Raw genomic sequence first — 21505 nt, 5'->3', positions numbered from 1 at the left:
TGTTAAAGCCTTAAAGGTGACTTGGCTCTTCAACGCTTCTTCTGCTAGTGGCTCCTATTTTGACTCAATCCTGTCAATATGACTTTCTATTGTACCTTTTAGCTTTGCAACTAATAAGAGCTCGATTTTATGTGACTCTATTATTGAAGCCACCACATGGTCATACTTCATTGGCATAGTTCATAGAACTTTTTTAACCACTGCACCATCTTCAATAGTGTCTCCAAGTAACCTCATCTTATTCACCATATTAATAAGACAAGAGAAATACATATCTACTATTTATGTAGAGGTCATCTTACATCGATCATACAACCTTCTCAATGATTGCAACTTGCACTTCTGTGCCTGATCAAGTTCTTTGTGTAACACCTTTCAGATATTCCAGCAAGTTTCCTTTGTTGTTTTAACACCAACTAACTGCCTTAAAATGGAGTAATCAACCCCTTGCTGAATCTATCCCAAGGCTAATTCATCTCACATTCTCACCGTATAGTGGCGGCATAAGCTCTATCTAGTAGACCGGGGTCAACAAACTTCCAAAGATTTTAACCTTTCAAATTTGTGGTCATCATAATTTGTCAATAATTATATTGTAATTGAGTTTCCCATTCAATTTGGACCTGACCTTACAATATTGAATTTTGTTGCTGTATCTTACTACGGAGAATATCTTGGGGTTAAAAGATTGACTAGCTTTGATACTAAATGTTAGATATATTAAAATATAATATATCTGTATATAATTTAACAATGCTTATTGCTTCTATAATAATACTCCCTCCGTCCCATTTTATGTGTTTAGTTCGGTTAATGAGGCTTGAGTGAAGTTATTTTTAATCTAATTTTTCATAATATTAAGTTTAGTATTAGTATACAAAATTTATATATTTAGAAACTACACTAAAATTACTATTAAACACAAAAAATCAAATTTAAAAATAGTGAAAAATACTAAAGATAATAAGCAAAGAAGAAAGAGTTGGTATGACCAATGAATAGTAAGTAAGACAGATAAAATGGGACAGATGGAGTATAATAAAATGCTTTACAATAAAATCTATTTATAGTAAAAGAAATAACAAGTTATAGCTAAAAGGAAAAAGTGTCAAATAGGTCATCGAACTATTGTAACAGGCGTTTGGTTGGAGCTGAGGGGGGAATTACGTGGGAAAAGAATTGCAATTCCATGGGAGATGAATTACTGGGAATAAAGTATGAATTTAAATTCCAGTGTTTGGTTTACAGGAATAGAATTACTGGGAATTTCAATTCCAATGTTTGGTATACATGGGAATTGAAAGGAAATAAGTAGTATAAAGTCCAAAATACCCATTGTTGTTGTGGTATTAATTTTAGATTAAAAAAAAGGGAGGGATAATTTTGTCTCATCACTAGCTTTTTTTCTTCCTAAAATCACAGGAATTAAAATCTCAGGGGGACATGAGATTTTAATTCCATGAAAATGGGGGAATTGCAATTCCTTCCAACCAAACAAAGAAATTTTATGGCCTTTGAAATTAGGTGGGAATTAAGTGGAAAGAGAATTTAAATTCCCTCCAACCAAACGTCCTGTTAGTGTTTGTGCGCAAATTATGCAATGGAAACGTGTTCACCAACGGCGTTTTGCATTCTATGTTCAGATTATGAATTTGCATTTATTAAATTATGAATTTTCTGTTATGAGATTATGAATTTACAGTTATGTAATTATGAATTTTCTGTAAATTCATAATCTCATAACAAAAAATTCATAATTTCATAACAGAAAATTCATAATCTCATAAAAGAAAAACATTTATTAAATTATGAATTTTCTGTTATGAGATTATGAATTTACAGTTATGTAGTTATGAATTTTCTGTAAATTCATAATCTCATAACAGAAAATTCATAATCTCATAAAAGAAAATTCATAATTTCATAACTGCACATTCATAAATCCATGCCTGCACATTCATAATTTATGAGTGTTGAAGAAGCTTGCGCGAAGAGGAAGTGAAACCGCGAAATGTGAAAATGAAGAAGAAAAGTCGTGCTGTTAATTAAAAAAAAAAGATTGGTGGAAGATAACGGTGCTACTTACGGGCGCCGTTACCGTTTGGGACCGGTGTTCACCATGGATGGTGAACACGGTTCCATGGCATAACGATGGGTGTTTGTGTAATTGGGCCATCGAACAAAAAAAAGTATGCAATTAAACCATTCAACTCTATAAATTTGTGCAAATAGCATTTTTAGCAGGTTGCTTTCAGATTAAGCATGTAATATAAATGACTTGGCATCTTATGTGGCGATTTTTAATATTTAAATTAATTTACTATGAATTTAATATTAAATCAAATTAATTGTACACTTACCTGATTAACCTGAAAGCAACCTGCTAACAATTCTATTTGCATAAATTTATAGAGTTGAATGGTTTAATTGTACACTTTTTTTTGTTCGATGGCTCAATTGCACAAATACTAATAATTTGATAACCTATTTGACACTTTTTCCTAGCTAAAGATACCTAAGCCACATCCCAGTTACTCATCCATGTATGGAATTCTAACATTTTTTTTTTTTTTTTTTGCCTTGACTTGGTTTTATTAATATTAATCATACTCATTATTATAACACTTTTGAGCCTTTTAATTGCATGAATGACTTGACAGGAGCAAGTCACTCAAGTCTACAATTCAGCAAGAGGGGTATGGTGGGGACCAGTGTGAAAGTGAAATCCCGATAGGCCGGCCATAGCCATATATAGTGCCATATAAGTTTGGGAAGAAGAATATATAGTGCCATATACAATCATACATAATAAAACAAAACGGTTTTCGCACCTGCTGTCCAATTCAAAACCCCGAACTTATCCAGACTGGTTTTTGCAATTACCTTAATTACCCCCAACGACCCAGTCCCAAGTCATCGCGAAATGCCCCTGCCCCTGCCCATTTTGGTCCACTCACATACTATATCACTCCCCTCATCATTCTTATTGCTCTCGAGATGTCTTGTTGTGTTGTAAAGAAAAAATATCGCAAATTATTCTATGGACCGCGCGAGTTCACATTGATCTAAATATTTACAATTTATATACTAAATATTCATAATTTGTATAGAGTTAATACCCAAATCGTCCTCGACTATAGTGATTTTTCTCAATTTCGTCCTAAACGACTTTGGTGACCTAATATCATCCCAGACTTTTGTGTTTCGCTCAATTTAGTCCTCCATTTGTTATTCCATCAAATTGGTGTTAAATAAAGGGACAATTCAGTAATGTTAATATTGATCTCTCTTTACTTTCAACTTGTGAAGTGCGAAATTCTTTTTTCTTGTACGAATTACACCCAGAATTACTCCCGGACGTGCAAATCAAATTTTATATTCGCAGTTTTAGGAGTAATTCTGGGAGTAATTCATAAAAAAAAAAAAAGATTTCGCAATTCATATGTCTATGAGTAAAGAGATGCCAATATTAAAATTACTGAATTGTTTATTTATTTAACACCAAATGGACAGAATAACAAATGAGGGACTAAATTGAGCAAAAACACAAAAGCCTGGGACTAAATTGAGCGAAACGCAAAAGTCTGGGACGATATTAGGTCACCAAAGTCGTTTAGGACGAAATTGAGAAAAACCACTATAGTCGAGGACGATTTTGGGTATTAACTCAATTTGTATATATTACGAATATACAATATCAACATATATGTAATTAATTGATAACTTTGTTTGTATTCAAAAGTTTCTTTCAAATACTGCAGTCACATCATATTAATAGATTAGGATTTGATGACATGTATTGTATTCACAAATTCCTTCTACAGTTCTTACATGTTTTGACTTAGAAACAAAATTTATATTCTAGAAGTTCATGATTTAACATCAAAAATATACAATTTATACATCGTTTAGGACCATAGTCCACCTTGCAAGCTGGACCCTGGTCCATGGTATAACAACTCGAAAAATACTACATGGATTCCAAAAATTTACTTTCAATTTTTGTTTTTTGGTGTACCCAGGGTGTTCACTATCGGACACAGTGACTAATCCCTCTTGCTGAATTGTAGGCACTTCTTTTGGGTGTGACAACGGTTAAGGATGGATGAGTCTCTTTCACTCAACGTAACCACACCCCTTCCAAAAATTTACTTTCAATTTTTACTCTCACTTGTGTTCAAATTTGATTGGAAAAAAACTAGCTTGGTTGGCGTGAGTGGCCGTGCACTCTTGTCCCTTAAGAGAGGTCGAGAGTTCGAATCACCTCTCGTATGGAGAATCAATCTGGCCAACACTGTGCCCCGTAATTGGGCTGACCCGGTGCGAACGGGGATTAGTATGAGTATGGTACGAACTTAAAAGGGCCTCCTACGGTTAAGGTCTGCTCAGGCCATCTAAAAAAAAAGGAATGGATAAACATCATGACTCCCTATTAAATTAAGCAATCAAAGCATACCAGATCATAGAGCGTAAAAATGGGAAATACATGTAAAATTACTCGTTTGCAAATATATATTTTTTCATTATCTTCTAAAAAGAGTTAATTCCCAAAATGGTCCTCTGACTGTGGCCTTTTCTCAAATTGGTTCCTTGACTTTTAATCGCACCCAAAGTGGTCCCCCGACTATTGAATTTTAAGCCAAAATGGTCTTCCGTTAGTTTTGACGTTAAGTGGGTGTTAAAAAGAGGGATAAAACTGGTAATTCAGGGTTTTCACTATAGTCAAAGGACTACTTTGGGTGCAATTGAAAGTTAAAGGACCAATTTGAAAAAAGTCCATAATTAGATGGCCATTTTGAGAATTTTTATTTTCTAAATAAACAATCTTTTTACTTTAATTGTTACCTAGAATTTTTTTTTTTAAAAAATAACTTAGAATAATAATTTTGATTATTAGCCTAGTACTTATATATAGTTGTACAAACTAACATTAACTTACGATAAACTCTTTATTATTCAGGAATGCTTGACATTATGTATTTGGATTTTGATTTTCTATGATCATAAATAGACATAGGCATATATATAATGACAAAATTATTGTGAAAAATTACAACCAAATGGACAATAGACATAAACCATTGCTTATTTATTTATTATTATTTTTTAAAAAAGGCAACAGTTAAATACAAACGGATAAGAAAGATAAAAAAAATCATTGTCTATTACAAAAAGACAATATTGGTTTATAGGGGCAAAACAAAAAATGTCGATCAGTGGAGGCGAAAAATTTTGTTAAAAAAAAAAAAATTCCAAAACGTGATAAAAAAATATTTATAATAAAATATATGAAATGGTTGGAATAAATTGTATATCATCGCTATTAATATTATATTCATAAATATTTTTAATTTAATTATATCAACTTTAAGTATTTTATATTAATTTAGATACGATAATACACAATTGAAATTTTTAGATTATATTAACTAGATAGTTCAAAAAAATGAAATTTTCTTTTTAAATATTTTTCATAATTGAATTACAAAACATATTTTATATCAATTAATTAATCAATTTGACTAATTTTTACCACATGTAACATATTAAATTAAAGTGCACTAGGGAAGGATAAAATCAATATAAAAAGTTACAAATGTATTAATCGAAATTAATGTTAGTTTGTACAACTATATATAAGTACTAGGCTAATAATCAAAATTATTATTCTAAGTTATTTGTTAAAAAAATAATTTTCTAGGTATCAATTAAAGTAAAAAAGATTGTTTATTTAGAAATTGAAAATAAGTACAAGATCAACCCCTTTTAATCACAATGAATACAAAATCATGTTTGAACTATAAAGAGAAAATTCTCAAAATGGTCTCCCTGACTATGGTATTTTCTCAAATTGGTCCTTTGATTTTTAATTGCCCCTAAAGTAGTCATCTGACTATAGCGAAAGCCCTGAATTACCAGTTTTACCCCTCATTTTAACACCCACTTAACACCAAAAATAACGGAGGACCATTTTGGCTTAAAATTCAATAGTCGAAGGACTACTACCTTTGGGTGCAAATAAAAATTAAGGAACCAATTTGAGAAAAGGTCATAGTCGAAGGACCATTTTGGGAATTAAATCGTCTAAAAATTATTGCAAATTTGTTATTTGTAAGAGATTAACTACTGTATTGTTGTCGATTTGTAAAATTATTCTCCATTTATCACATTTATCTATCATACTTACTAATAATTGGTTTTTTTGAATTTTTTTTTTTGCTTCATTAAAAGTAGGCCGAAATAACATCCGATGGGAGTAGATCCCAATACATAGTTGCAGTTTGCTGATAAGCCGTAGTAGCTAAAGCATGAGCTAAATGGTTCTCTACTCTAGGAATAAAATGAAACGAACAGGACTGAAACGAAGATGCAATAAACCTGCAAGTGTCAATGGCATAGCCTAGATATGTGCGCAGCACAATAGTTGGTGTAGTAAGATAACGATGTAGTGTGAGGCAGTCCGTATAAACCTTAACGTTCTGCTCACCCCGATCCTTCAACCATGATAGAGCTTCTTTACATGCGAGCGCCTCTGCCATAAGTGGCGAGGAGCATCCTTGTAGTGGTCCACTGAATGCCGAAACATATCCCTCGTCCATGTCTAGTAAGAGTACCCCCAAAGCAGCTTGTCCTGTCTCCTGCAAATACCCCTCGTCCACACGGCATATGCGCCTTGGCGGTCCAGGTGGCTCGGCAGCGAAGGGATTCGGCGCATGGATATTGGCGTTTCCTTGCAGCAGGTTTGGCGTGGCTAGTAGCGTGGTGGGCGGGGCCGTGGGCTGTGGGTGCGCCCGAGTCCATGCCAGCTTGGCAGCAGCGGCAGTTTTGAGGACCACTTCCGGCCGTGGTAACGTTACTTCCCAAACGGCCCTGTTCCGTGCTCTCCAAATATTGTAAAGTATTGCTACTGCATAGAATATCCCATCAGAGTCTAGAACATTTAGAAGTTCATCAAACCAAACATAAAAAAATATTTGTGATTATATTTGGAATTGTGAGGTTAGATTTATCCCAAATGTTCCTTGCAAAATCACACAACACCAAAGCATGCATTGTGTCTTCTTGAGATAATCCACACATGGCACATCGTGGATCCACATCCACCCTCTTTATAAGCAAGTTTGCAGTAGTAGGAAATATATCACTAATGGCTCTCCATAGAAACATTCTCCATTTTGGGGGGATTTTTAACTTCCATAGGGATAACCATTTTGTAAATACCCCATTGGTGTGTTGATAATTTCCCACTACTTGCTTATATCCACTTTTAACAGAATACTCTCCTCTTGGATCCCCATGCCAGTACCAAGTATCATCATATTCCGGGGAGATGGGTACTTTCATAATTTCCGCCACATCATTGGGTTGAAATAAATCAGTTAAGATTGAGGGATCCCAGACACCAGTTTGCTGGTCTATCAAACCTGCCACCTTGGCTTCCTTCAACTGTATTGGCATTTCTGTTTGTATCATTGGGTCATGGTCATTCGTAGTCAAGGGTGGGTCCATATGAATGTAGATTCCCCATTACCAATTCTGCGCCTGACCCCACCACAAATAATACTCTTTGCTGCTATGATGCTGCGCCAGTAGAAACTGGGATTATTTCCCACCTGTGCATCAAAGAAAGGTCCTTTCAGAAAATACCGGGCCTTATACACACGTGCCACCAGAGAGTCAGGCTTAGTCAACATTCGCCACGCCTGCTTTCCTAGCATTGCTAGATTAAATGCACGCAAATCTTTAAATCTCAGCCCACCATATTTCTTCGGGACACATAACTTATCCCATGCCTTCCAATGTATTCGCCTGTCAGTTCCAGAATCCCACCAGTAACGATTCATCGTCCTTTCTATCGCCGTACACATTGATACAGGTAACAAGAAAACACTCATTGAAAACGTAGGCATAGATTGTGCTACAGTTTTCAAAAGAATTTCTTTCCCTGCCTGTGATAGTAGTTTTTTATTCCATGACCCAATCCTTTGACGGATTTTATCCTCCACATACGCAAAAACTGCTTTCTTGTGTCTTCCAATAAAAGAGGGGAGTCCCAAATACTTGCCAAAATTCGGTGCCTGTGCCACTCTCAGAATCTGAGCCACACTTTGTCTATCCTCGTTACTAGTATTTCTGCTGTAGCAAATACTCGACTTATGATAATTTACTGCCTGTCCAGATAAATTCTCATAAACAGATAGGCACTTTTTAACCTCAGTTGCTTCCTCCGCCTTGGCCTTAAAAAACAGTAAACTATCATCTGCAAAAAAAAGTGAGAAATCGGGGGGCTCCTCTTAATGAGAATTCAATTCTTGATTAGTTGTAACTGAACGCGAATACAATTAGATAAAATGCTAAGTTGACGTGAAACTCTCCTAACTAATAGAGAGCTCAGGTCAACACAAACTAAACCACATAAATAAAGAAATATAAAACTATACATTATAACACTTATTAACACACCCCCTCAAGCTCAAGGGTGGTGCGAGACAACATTGAGCTTGTCTCGAAGAAGAGTGAACCTGGGCCCTGTCAGTGGTTTAGTCAAGATATCCGCAAGCTGGTCCTTCGTAGACACAAAGTTGACGACGAAGTCTCCAGAGGCCACCTTATCTCGAACAAAGTGGTAATCAATCTCGACGTGTTTCGTCCTTGCATGGAACACGGGATTGGCACACAGGTAGGTGGCGCCGAGGTTGTCGCACCAAAGAGTAGCTGGCTCGGAGGAGTGGAGTCCTAGTTCACGAAGCAGTGACACAACCCAAGTAACCTCTGCTGAAACATCCGCTAGAGCCTTGTACTCAGCTTCTGTAGAGGACCGAGCTACCGTACGTTGCTTTCTAGATAACCAGGATATCAAATTAGACCCAAGAAACACTGCATAGCCACTGGTGCTCTTCCTGTCAATCGGACAACCTGCCCAGTCGGAGTCTGAGAAAGCATGTATGGCTGTCGATGTGGACGAAGTGATACACAAGCCGTAACTGATAGTCCCCTTTATATAGCGCAACACTCGTTTAGCCATGGCCCAATTGTCATCGGTCGGTGAGTGCATGAACTGACACAGTCGGTTCACCGCGTAGGACAGATCCGGTCGTGTGATCGTCAAGTACTGTAGTGCCCCGACAATCCGCTGATAGTGTGTTGGGTTATCGTAGGGATTTGCTGTAGGAACGGCTGATGTGGTGACTGACGCCGGTGTGGTAAGAGACTTGCAGTCAAGCATGCCAGCACGGTTCAAGAGGTCCGTCATGTATCGCCGTTGAGAGAGAATAAACCGTGTAGGTGTCGATATGGTTTCGATTCCCAAAAAGAAGCCCGGTGCGCCCAAGTCTCGGATCTTGAAGGTAGAGGCTAGTCACTGTAGCAAGGTGTTGATTAACTGAGCATCATTCCCCATCATGATGATGTCATCAACATAAACTAGCAAGAACACCCGAGACGTGCCTGTCGTGTAATGGAACAAAGAGACATCCGTCTTTGACGCAGAAAACCCTGCAAGGAGTAAGAAGTCATGTAGTCTCTTGAACCAAGCCCGAGGGGCCTACTTCAAGCCGTACAGTGAACGCTGCAGGTGGCATACGTGATCCGGGTGCACTGGATCTTCGTAACCAGGTGGCTGTTTCATGTACACAGTCTCGGCTAAATGCCCATTTAGGAAGGCATTATGTACGTCTAACTGACGCATTGTCCAGTTAGATGAGACAGCAAGAGCAAAGAGCAACCGAACAGTGGTCGGCTTGACTACCGGGCTGTAGGTGTCGAAGAAGTCCTCGCCTGCTACCTGGTTGAACCCCTTGGCTACCATCCGAGCTTTATAGCGCTCAACTGCACCATCAGCTGTGCGTTTGGTGCGGAACACCCATTTGCAGCCAATAATATTCATGTGGGGTTCGGGGGCAACCAATCGCCAAGTGCTGTTGTGGAGTAGCGCATTGAACTCCTCGTCCATGGCTTCTCGCCACTGTGGATGTCCTACAGCCTGGGAATAGCAAGTAGGATCAGTTGTTATGTTTAAAGCCTGAAATTGCTCATCCGTGCCTCGAGTCTGATGCCGAAGACGCATCACATGGCCACGATCTTGGGGCACGACACGGCGTCGTTTTGCCCTGGCACGAGGTGGTGCCGTGACCGCCTGAGGCGCGGGTTCACACGCTAAGGGCACGGGTTCATCCTCTTGCACCAGAATGATGCTGGTTGTCGGAGCTATCGGGGCAAGTCGTGGGACTATTGGCCCGGATGCCCACGGCAATGAGGCCAGCGGTGTAGACGAGACGGATGACCGAGTTTTAAACGGGAACACTGTCTCGTCAAACCGAACGTGGCGGCAGATGTAAACTTTCCCAGTCGTACGGTCCTTGCACCTATATCCCCTAAAAGACGGGGGGTAGCCAAGGAAGACACAGGGTGCTGAGCGGTATTCCACCTTGTGCCGATTATATGGCCTAAGGTAGGGATAGCACAGGCACCCGAAAATTCGAAGAAACGTGTATGGAGGAGACACTTTATGTAGGTGAGAGTGAGGACTATCAAAATTTAGCACAGGAGTAGGGAGGTAGTTTATCAGGCATGTGGCAGTTCCGAAGGCAAAGTCCCAATAATCAAGTGGTACTGAGCCTTCAGCGAGTAGAGCGAGACCCGTTTCGACAATGTGCCTATTACGGCGCTCAACTCGCCCGTTTTGTTCATGTGTGTACGCACATGACTGCCGATGTTGGATACCCAGAGTTTGGAACATTGTTTGCAATTTTCTGAATTCACCCCCTAAATCCGATTGGACACATTTGATAGAGCGCGAGAATTGTCGCTCTACCAACACCCGAAAAAATTCAAACGTTTTATAAACATCCGATTTTACCCGTAACGGATAAAACCAACAGTACCGAGAGTAATCGTCTACAAACAATAAAAAGTAGCGATTACCACTAGAAGAGACTACTGGAGCCGGGCCCCATACATCAGTAAAAATTAAATCTAAAACATTCGTGCTAGATTTATAATTCCTATCTAACTTAAAACGGGACGACTTGCCGAGATGACAAGCCGTACACGACTCCGCGACTTTTGACTTATTTGATGAAACTGGACAGTCTTTTAAGATGTGTTTCTGAACGACCCCATGCGGGTGACCTAGCCTGCGGTGCCAAACGTCTTGTGTGGCCCGGGAACTGACGAACGCAAACTGAGTGTTTGACAACGGAAGCTTGTATAATCCCCCGGAAGTTGGTCCCTTAAGCAAAATATCCCTGGTGTTGGAATCCTTCACAATAAAACAATCATTGTGAAATTCAAAATAAACACCATTATCTTTTGTAAATTTTTGTACGGAAAGTAAAGGGACCGACAGACGCGGAACATGTAGCACATTAGATAGACTTAAACATTTCGACACGGACGGGATTGATGCATGACCGACACGGGTGATAGCCAAACCTGCGTCGTTCCCGACCCGTAACACATCGGGGCCGTTGTACTCATCCGACCGGGACATCATGCTTGCGTCCGGCGTGGCATGTGCGGTAGCGCCAGTGTCGGGGTACCATCCGTCCGCTGACGTGGCCGAGGGAGTCGCCGGAATGTCGCCGGCGGTTGCAACGTGAGCTTCGGCCGGTGGTTGTGTCGTATACCGCTTGTAGCAGTACACCGCCGTGTGGCCTTGAGCACGGCAAATCTGGCATCGTGGAACACCACGATTATTTCGACCGCCTCGACCACGGTTGTTCCGGCCATGATTGTTCCGGCCACCTCCACCACGCCACTGTTGGCCCGACGTCCGTCCGCCGTCTCCGCTGGATCCACGACCACGCCCGGCATATAAGGCCGCCGGAAGGTGACCACTGCTGCCGTCACCTCCGATCGAGTAATCATCGGAGATGATGAATTCCTGCGCAGTCAAAAAATTGGACAATTGTGATAGAGACACGGCTTTGTTGGTGGCGGTAAGAGAAGCTGCCAACACGCGCAGGTTTTGGCGTAAACCACGCAAAACGTAAAGATTTTGCTCGGTGGATGAAAGCGGCCGTCCAGCTTGTGCCAATGCTTCGACGAGGACCTCCGCACGTCCCAGATACTCGGCCGTCGACTGGTTCCCTTGCCTCAGCATCTGGAATTGGCCTAAGAGGCTGAGACAACGCGCTTCGGTGGAGGATCCAAGCGCCGAGGTGATCGACTGCCATACCGCCGCCGCTGTCTCCCGTCCGACCGCCAAGTGAAGAACTTCGTTGGACATAGAGGAGATTAGCATGGATAGAATAGACTGGTCTTGCAAGACCCAGGCCTTGTACGCGGGGTTGGGGACGAGGGCAGACGTCGTCGCACCGGAGCCGGACTCGCCTGAGGCGGCAGCCGCGATCGTTGGGGAAGGACACGGCGTCGAGCCGTCTACATAGCCCAGTAAGTCTTGCCCACGGAGGAAGGGGACAAGCTGAGTGCGCCAGAACAAGAAATTCCGGCTGTTGAGCTTCATGGAGACGTGATGATGGGCTCCGGCGAGGGAGACGCCGGTCGCCGGCGACGGGGAGCCTCCGGCAGTGACGGTCTTTTCCGAGGAATGGGAAGACATAGTGATCGGCCGGTGGTGGTTTGAGGTGGAGAGAGAAAAAAGGATCTACCCTATCTGATACCAAATGAGAATTCAATTCTTGATTAGTTGTAACTGAACGCGAATACAATTAGATAAAATGCTAAGTTGACGTGAAACTCTCCTAACTAATAGAGAGCTCAAGTCAACACAAACTAAACCACATAAATAAAGAAATATAAAACTATACATTATAACACTTATTAACACTCTTGCTACCCTGCAGCCATGTATTGATCCCACATTATGTGCCTGCTGCAACATCAAAGATAGACCCTCTGCACAAATAATAAATAAATATGGGGACAATGGATCCCCTTGCCTTATTCCACGAGTGGGTATAATAGGATCACACCTTAAACCATTCACCTGAATATTATATGAGACAGAGGTTACACACTTCATAATCAACTCCACCCAACCAGCATGAAAACCCAGCGCCAACATCATCCTTCGTAAGAAGGACCATTCGACCCGATCATATGCCTTTGCCATGTCTAATTTAAGGGCACTCCATCCCCCCACTCCACATTGTTTCCTATTCAGAAAATGCCCCACCTCTGCAGCTAATAATATATTATCCGTTATTAGCCTATCCGGGATAAATGCGCTTTGTGACTCAGATATTACTCCTTCCATTAACGGCTTCATTCTGTTAGCCAACATTTTTGCCATAATTCTATAGACCACATTACTGAGGGCTATAGGCCGTAAATCAGTGACATACTCAGGGGTTTTCTTCTTCGGGATTAAAACAATATCAGTCTCAGTCAACCCAGGTGGGAAATCACAGGACTCAACACAATTTATTATAAAACTGGCCACATCACCCCCCACCACATCCCAAAAATGTTGGTAAAAGCCTGAATTCATTCCATCCGGGCCTGGTGCCTTGTCCGGGAACATCGCAAATAATGCACACTTAACCTCATCAAGTTCAAAAGGACGTAACAAAGACTCATTCTGTGCCTGCGTGATCCGCGGGACAATTCCCTCAAAAAATTCCTCCCCAGTTCCCGGGGCTCCAGCACAGAAAATACGATTATAATACTGCAGAATAATATTTTTCATAGGATCCCCCTCAACCCAATCCCCATTATCATTCATCAATCTAGAAATAGTATTCTTCTTTTTTCGGTGAGAGGCATACCTGTGGAAAAACTTCGTATTATCATCTGCCTCCTTAAGCCAGTGTTGCTTGGCTCTCTACCTCCAGTAGGCATCCTCCTGAGCTTCAGTACAGCTTAACAGCTGTTCAAGGCGCTGGAACTCAGCTAGGGAAGCCGGGTCAGTACGCCCCCTGAGTCGCTGCTGCTCTCTTGTCAGTTCATTGATCCGTTTTCCGTACTTATGATACCGGACTCCACCCCATCGTGTTAACCGAGTCCCACAGTACTGAATACAGTTCTGTAATCCCTGGCCCCTCCCCTCCTGCCAGGACTGCTCTACCACATTCCTGCACCCCTCATCGTGCAACCAGGCCATCTCAAAACGAAAACCCCTCCTACGAGGCCCAACACCCCCAGCGGAGTCTTGAATCCCCAGAAAGAGAGCCGAGTGATCAGACTTCTGGGTTCTCAGATTCATCACTTTAGCCCCCATCACCATACTCCGCCACTCATCCGTCACTAGAACTTTATCGAGCCTCTCCTCCATCCAGTTGACTGTCCCCTTCCCCTTTTCCCATGTGTACGGATAACCAACCATAGGCAACTGAGCAAGCCCACAGTCCTCAATAGCTTCCCCAAAATCGCGTAGGAGGCTATTCGGATGCGGATTTCCCCCTCTCTTCTCATTCTGATATAACAAGTCATTGAAATCACCAATAACAACCCATGGGAGATTCGACCTGCCCGAGAGTGTTCTCAAAAGATCCCATGACTCAGCGCGTCTTGTTCGTTCAGAAAACCCATAATAACCCGTCATTCGCCATTCAGGAAAGCCAGCAATAGTTACCCCAACATCAACATAGTTCGTTGAGTAACTGATTAGTCGGGCCGTACTATTCTTTTTCCACAGTAATGCTATACCACCACTTAAACCATCACTATCAACATAAAACAGTCCCCTTCATAGCCAATCTTAACACGTAATCGTTCTGCATGATCGTGTGCCGGCCACTTTAGTCTCCATAAGAAATACAAAGTCGAGTTGCTTCCGGGACACCATGTCCACAATCTCCCGAACTGTCCGCGGATTACCCAAGCCACGACAGTTCCAACTTAGAGTACTCATTGATTCGTGCGGGTCTGGGAACCAGAACCCGCCAGCTGCAAGTTTTTTGGAATTTCGGCCATGACAATATCTTCTCCCTCGCACCTCCGTCCCTCACCATCCACCTCCCCCCGGCGCCGTTTGGCAACCGCTACCACCTCCCCCTCAACCACCCCCTCGGTCCGGTTCACACCTCCCGAAGACCGCCCCACATCCGGCCGAACCTCCTGCGGTTTCCGCCCCACGACCTGCCGGCCCATCGGCAAAAGCCAGCTGCCCCCCACCGGCCTAGGGCCACGGCTCCCTCCTGCCCGTAGCTCCGGGCCATACAAATACTCCTCCACCGGCATCTTCGAGTCCCTTGCCCCACGACAAAACTGATACGAGTGCCCTAGCATCCCGCAGAAATAGCAATAAGTATGAAGGCGTTCGTACTTGAACATGACCCAGCAACTCGTCTTATCTCGTTTAATAAAATTCATTCGTCTTTTCAAGGGCTTGTCAACAGGCAGCGAAACCCTAATACGGTGATACATCTTCCACGGGGCATTGTCGAAGCGATCATCATATTTCACAAACGTACCCAAGAAATTTCCAATTTGTTCCAAAATCCGACTAGACGAATATCCATTCGGCAGTCCATGCAATTGGACCCATAAATCCACCGTATCCGACACTACATCAACCGGCATAACTCCGTCAGGGACATGTTTGCACACGAGCGTACTGTTATCAAAAGACCAGGGACCCTCGTTCAGAACTCGTTCCATGTCCGTTACATGATGAAAAACAAACAGGAACCGACCCGGCTCTACCTCCGTTGCCTCAACTCCGCTCACCGGTTGCCACACCGATGCCAATACCTGACTCATAAATTCCAACCTGACTAGCTTCCGTGTCAAGAACCTTCCCACCACCCCCCAACACTCCTCCACCTCGCCGGTCCCCTCCTCAGCACCAGCCCCCTCGTCTGGCATAAATGCCGTCGCCTCTCCCGCCAGCACCATGTCAGCCCACCTGGCTGTCAGACCTGCCACGTCCGGCTCACTCGACGTCGAAGCCATCACACATGCAAGGGTTAGATCGCGGTTGTTGTTCCCGTCCGTCGGAATTGCTCCGTAGTGAAACGTCGAAAAAGCAACCGGAAAACCTAGAGAAACCCTAGGTAGAAAAAAGATTCTCTTACTAATAATTGGTTAAATTTACTTTTTCTTCTTTGTTTATATTCTTTAGTATTCTTTACTTATTATTAAATTTGATTTTTTTTATTTAATAATATTTTTAGTGTAGTTTCCAAATATATAAATTTTGTATACTAATACTAAACTTAATATTATGAAAAGTTGAACTAAAAATAACTCCAGTCAAGCCCCGTTAACTAAAGTAGACATAAAATGGAACGGAGTTATTATTATTATTATTATTATTATTATTATTATTATTATTATTATTATTATTATTATTATTATTATTATTATTATTATTATTATTATTATTATTGCGTAATTATATCGTGCACCAGGGCGCACAATGCACAATGCATTGTGCGCCCTGAATAATTTTTTTTTTTTTTTTTTTTTTTGGAAATTTCGTTTTCAAAAGTTCCCTGTTTCGTATGTATAAAATTGTATAATAGAGTACGCATAAACTCTTAACATAATACACATAATCTAAAATAATACATAATATACCTAAACTATTAACATAATATACATAAACACAAGTGTTAAAAAAAAAATAATAATACACATAAACTCTTAACATAATACACAAACTCTTAACATATATAATACACAAAAAACACAAGTGTTAAAAAAAAATGTAACGGAATTGAACGAACGGAACAGTGTCCGTCACGTCAACTTCCCACCAACTTATTAAAACGTCGTCGTTTTGACTAGGACGCACAATGCATTGTGCCTGGTGCACGATATAACGATTGGTTGATTTGTGAGACAGGTTATAGAACTATATTTGGGTTATAAAGGGGCTGCCAGTGCTGGATTGTTATGCTGTGCATCTGTATGCACCATGCATAGTGCATACGGATGCAAAAACGACGTCGTTTTATTAAAAACACGCATCCCACTTAAAAAAAATTCAGTTTCGATTCTCCTCAACAGCATTATGTTGTTCATAGATTCTAGAATTTTAGTTCATAGATTCTGGAATTTTAGTTCATTGATTATGAATATTTAGACGTGAATCGAAACTGATTTTTTTTTTTCATTCATGCTGGATATTTAGTTCATTCATTATGGATACTTAGTTCATTCATTATGGATTTTTAGTTCATTCATTCTGGAATTTTAGTTCATAGATTCTGGAATTTTAGTTCATAGATTCTGGAATTTTAGTTCATCGATTCTGGAATTTTAGTTCATCGATTCTGGAATTTTAGTTCAAATTATGCACAATATAATGTTGTTGCTGGGAATCGAAACTGAATTTTTTTAAGTGAGACGCGCGTTTTTAATAAAACGATGTCGTTTATGCATCCGTATGCACCATGCATGGTGCATACGGATGCGTAGCATAATTTGCCGCCAATGCTTCACCCAACCAATTGATAATTTTATTTAAAAAAATAATTCATGTAGTCCCAAAAACTTACTCCCAACATGTATTCTTATTTGTGTTTAAATTTGATTGGAAGAAGAAAAAAAGATATAAATAAACATGTTGCCCGATGTGCGGCCACGTGACGGAGACAACGGAGCACCTGTTCGGCGAATGTGTGTTTGCGAGAAATGTATGGGAAGCAGATGATGTTTTGCAGGGGAGAAAGCTGCTTAGTTTGATGGACTTCATGATTGGTAACTCGCCCACTGTTGTGTCTGTTAAGCTAGCTGCCGTCTTCTGGACCATTTGGCGCCTTCGCAATGAGGTTGTCTGGCACAACAAGACGTTGCCCGTGGTGGAGGCTCGCGAACGAACGAAATATCTCCAAGGGACCTGGGCAACAGCCTTTTCCACAACACATCTACCAGCCAGACTCGCCGGTAGCACTGGGGTCTGGACGCCACCGCCTCGGAACTCCATGAAATGTAACGTTGATGCGGCTATTTTCGCGACTGGGGCTAGTTTTGGCGCTGTCATACGGGATCATAATGGCAGTTTTGTTGCAGCGAAGAGTGGGTGGTTCGATGGTGTTAGCGATCCGTTCTTGGCCGAGGTTCTTGCAGCCAAAGAGGCTTTGGCTTGGATCAAAGAGCAAGACCGAGAAAACTGCTTGATAGAGTCTGACTGTTTGAATTTTTGTAATATTTTTAATTCCCGCAATGTTGATTTTTCTTACGTAGGTTTAATTGTGAAGCAATGTTTGTCGATTGCTAATGATATGGAGACTGTAAGGGTGGTCCATATTAAGAGAACAGCGAACCGTGCGGCTCATGAGCTTGCTCAGGCAACCGTTTCGGAGTCTGTCTCGGGGGAGTGGGAGTTTATCCCACCGACTTGTATCGCCATTTTATTAAGTCATTAATGAAGGTTTTTTTTTTTTTTTTTTTTTTTTCTTTTTTGCTTTGGTTCAAAAAAAAAAAAAACAATAAAAGCATTCTAAATTATAAGGAGTAAAAAATGGGAGTATGAATTGAGAGTACATGTAAAATTACTATTTTATTTAATATAGTACCGTCACTGGCAAGACAACTAATTAAATTTGGGCAGACCTAGTGGGGGGCAAATTATGCTATGCATGGTGCACACGGATGCAAAAACGGCGTCGTTTTACTTAAATAAAAAAAATCATTTTCGATTGCCGTTAGTTACGTAGACATATATTCATAATTTTATAATTTCACATTCTGGATTTATAGTTATGAAATTATGGATGTGTAGTTATGAAATTCTGGATTTATAGTTATGAAGTTATGGATGTGTAATGATGCATGCAATTCTGAATGTATAGTTATGAAGTTATAATTTCACATTCTGAACGTATAGTTATGAAGTTATGGATGTGTAGTTATGCAATTCTGAATGTATAGTTATGAAGTTATGGATGTGTAGTTATGCATGCAATTCTGAATGTATAGTTATGAAGTTATGGATGTGTAGTTACGTTATGCAATTCTGGATTTATAATTATGAAGTTATGGATGTGTAGTTATGCAATATAATTCTGAATGTATAGTTATGAAGTTATGGATGTGTAGTTATGAAATTCTGGATTTATAGTTATGAAGTTATGGATGTGTAGTTATGCAATTCTGGATGTATAGTTATGAAGTTATGGATGTGTAGTTATGCAATTCTGAATTTATAGTTATGAAGTTATGGATGTGTAGTTATGCAAATCTGGATGTATAGCTATGAAGTTATGGATGTGTAGTTATGCAATTCTAATTTTTTTTTTTATTTTTTTTTATTTTTTTTAAAGTTGGATGTCAAAACGATGTCGTTTTTGCAACCGTGTGCACCATGCATGGTGCACACAGTTGCACAGCATAACGCTCCCTAGTGGGGAGGGAGTTGAGGTGTTTTCAATTCATATGATGTGATATATATGTATACACACTAATTTTTCACGTGCATTTTGCAAATGAGACAATACCAAACGATTATTTTTAAATAAGTACTTCAAAGTATATCTATGTAAGATTATATATGAGATGTTCACGCATAGATAATTGAATGCTGTATTTTTTAATTATTATTTAAATCAGTAATTCAAAGTATATGAATGCAAGATAATATATGAAAAATTGATTATAATTATCACTAAAATAAATGTTTGCAACTTTGTAATAACGTTAGAAAATAAAGATAATGTAACTAATAAAATTATATTTCTTTTTAATTTTTTTCTATAATGAATATTTTATTTTAATTTTTTTTAAATAAAGACATTATAGACATCTAATTCTAAATTAAAAAGATGTATATATATATATATATATATATATATATATATATATATATATATTATTTTTTGGTTGTATCTACTAATTTATTTAATTTAATTAAAGTAATGAAATGTGTGCTTACTTTCCATCCACGTACAACAATGAAATCATTTTTTTTTTATATTTTTAATGACAAATTGTTTTGAGAGTCTGTCAATGACAATTATTACAATTGTTGTCAATAGAGGATGATAATAAATAATTCGATATATATATATATATATATATATATATATATATATATATATATATATATATATATATCTACAATAGATATTGTAATAATTATATAATAAAAGTTAACTTACACATTTCTTTAGAAGTTTTTCATACATTGATAAAATTATGAAAATGATGTGTAAACTTATTCAATTGAATCCACTGGGATGTCAACATTGTGCATTCTTTGGACAATCGTCCTACCGTTTAGAGTCCAAATGTATTTGTATTTCTGATCAACAGCTTTGTAGTTATATGACTTATATCACACAGGTCTGACAATGATGTAAGAACAATTTTGTCTGATAAAAAAATAATAGTAAAATATGTGTAAAGTAATGTACAATTGTACCATTATAGAAATACAGAAAAAAATATTACTAACATAATGATCTGCAAAAGCATAATTGAAATATTGAATCTTGATCTAAATAATCAAAGGAAAAAAAAAATTAACCTAAATTTATTATTATTTTTTAAAATGCAAGAAAATGATTTCAAGGTTCCTTATTTATAATCTTTGATGCTCAACTTTGAATATTATGGATAGTTGGGCTAATTATTTGACCAAAGTTTATGTTAAATTTTATATTATAATTTTAATACATTCTTACATATTCATATAGTAGTATATATTTAACAATTATGTCAATATTGATTGCGATGTGATTTGAACCTAAGACCTTTCTTATAGAAATCAATGAGTAAGTTAAAAATAATAAATAGTTAACGGATATTCCATTACTAAAGTTTATACTAACGGAATGCAGGGTTATTTAAGTGAACAAAATAATATAATAGAGGGTAAAGAATGAAAATCATAAAAATACTAAAATCAAAATAATCTGGACATTATTTCATCAAATAATTTCATGGACATTTTTTAGTTCTCGTTATTGGCCTAACTTTATTAGATCTTATTTGTTATGCACCCGCGCGCACACACACACACATGCAGTAATAGCGTAATAGGCTTTAGGTAAATGATGTGGTTTAATCTCAACCCTTGATCTAATCAAAATCAACAGCCTAGATTGAAGAAAACTTTTTAAAAAAATGCAGTGACAATTTGCGTATTGGTCAAACTTAAGGTGCGCCGTTCTCCTTCTTAAGGTGCGTCGCTTTTCTTCTTAAGGTGTGTGGTACGATTTTTGTGCTTATAGTGCGTTAGTTCTTCAGTTGAGAACTTAAGGTTCATTTTTTTTTGAAACTTTAGGTACGTCAGTCTAAAGCTTAAGGTGCGTCTTTCCATAGCTTAAGGTGCATCGTTTCCTTCTTAAGGAGCGCATATTTAAAGCTTAAGGTGCGTCTTTCCATAGCTTAAGGTGCGCCATTTTCCTTCTTAAGGTGCGTATACTTAAAGCTTTAGATGCGTCACTTTTCTAGTTTAAGGTGCATCAATTTAAACTTAAAGTGCGTTGTTTTATACCTTAAGGTGCGTATACTTAAAGCTTTAGATGCGTCACTTTTCTAGTTTAAGGTGCATCAATTTAAACTTAAGGTGCGTTGTTTTATACCTTAAGGTGCGTGGTTTTATAACTTAAGGTGCGTAGTTTTATATCTTAAGGTGCTTCAGTTTGAGACA

At 39.2% G+C, this 21505-nt stretch overlaps 1 long non-coding RNA gene across 1 annotated transcript; it reads left to right on the top strand.

The window, feature by feature from the left end:
• The first annotated feature begins 4413 nt into the window (after positions 1–4413).
• Positions 4414–21433, top strand: LOC109164097. Its single transcript, XR_002051382.1, has 3 exons — positions 4414–4500; positions 21290–21293; positions 21422–21433. It is a non-coding gene; the product is annotated as an uncharacterized LOC109164097 (long non-coding RNA).
• Positions 21434–21505: the final 72 nt, after the last annotated feature.

The sequence above is a fragment of the Ipomoea nil genome, unplaced genomic scaffold, assembly GCF_001879475.1.
Source record: "Ipomoea nil cultivar Tokyo-kokei standard unplaced genomic scaffold, Asagao_1.1 scaffold3056, whole genome shotgun sequence".
In the NCBI taxonomy this organism is placed as follows: domain Eukaryota; kingdom Viridiplantae; phylum Streptophyta; class Magnoliopsida; order Solanales; family Convolvulaceae; genus Ipomoea; species Ipomoea nil.
This window is presented reverse-complemented; position numbering and strand designations above follow the sequence as displayed.